Source organism: Acanthisitta chloris, unplaced genomic scaffold (assembly GCF_000695815.1).
Source record: "Acanthisitta chloris isolate BGI_N310 unplaced genomic scaffold, ASM69581v1 scaffold30457, whole genome shotgun sequence".
Classification (NCBI taxonomy): Eukaryota; Metazoa; Chordata; class Aves; order Passeriformes; family Acanthisittidae; genus Acanthisitta; species Acanthisitta chloris.
In genome coordinates, this window is record NW_008683644.1 from 3629 (window position 1) to 3945 (window position 317).

Genomic DNA, 317 nt, shown 5'->3' on the forward strand with positions numbered 1-317 from the left:
GGCTTCGCACCCCGGCGGGCTAGCGGGGGCTGTGGCAGGCTCGGCATGGCCACCTCCAGCACCTGGCACAACCCCAGCAGTCCCTGAACCCCAGCATCTCTGGGTCTGGTGGCTGATGTGCAGGTGGCACTAACCGCCCTGTCCCCTGCCCAGCACCTGAGCACAGGGTTCCCACCACCTGTAGGATCTGTCCCAGACGTCGTGTGGGGCGATGCCGTGGGCGGAGGCAGAGCTAAAAATAAGTTGAGCTGCTCTGGGGCCACTTTCCCATCTCCTGATTACAGCTGGATGAAATTTCAACTCCTTTGGCACCCAGC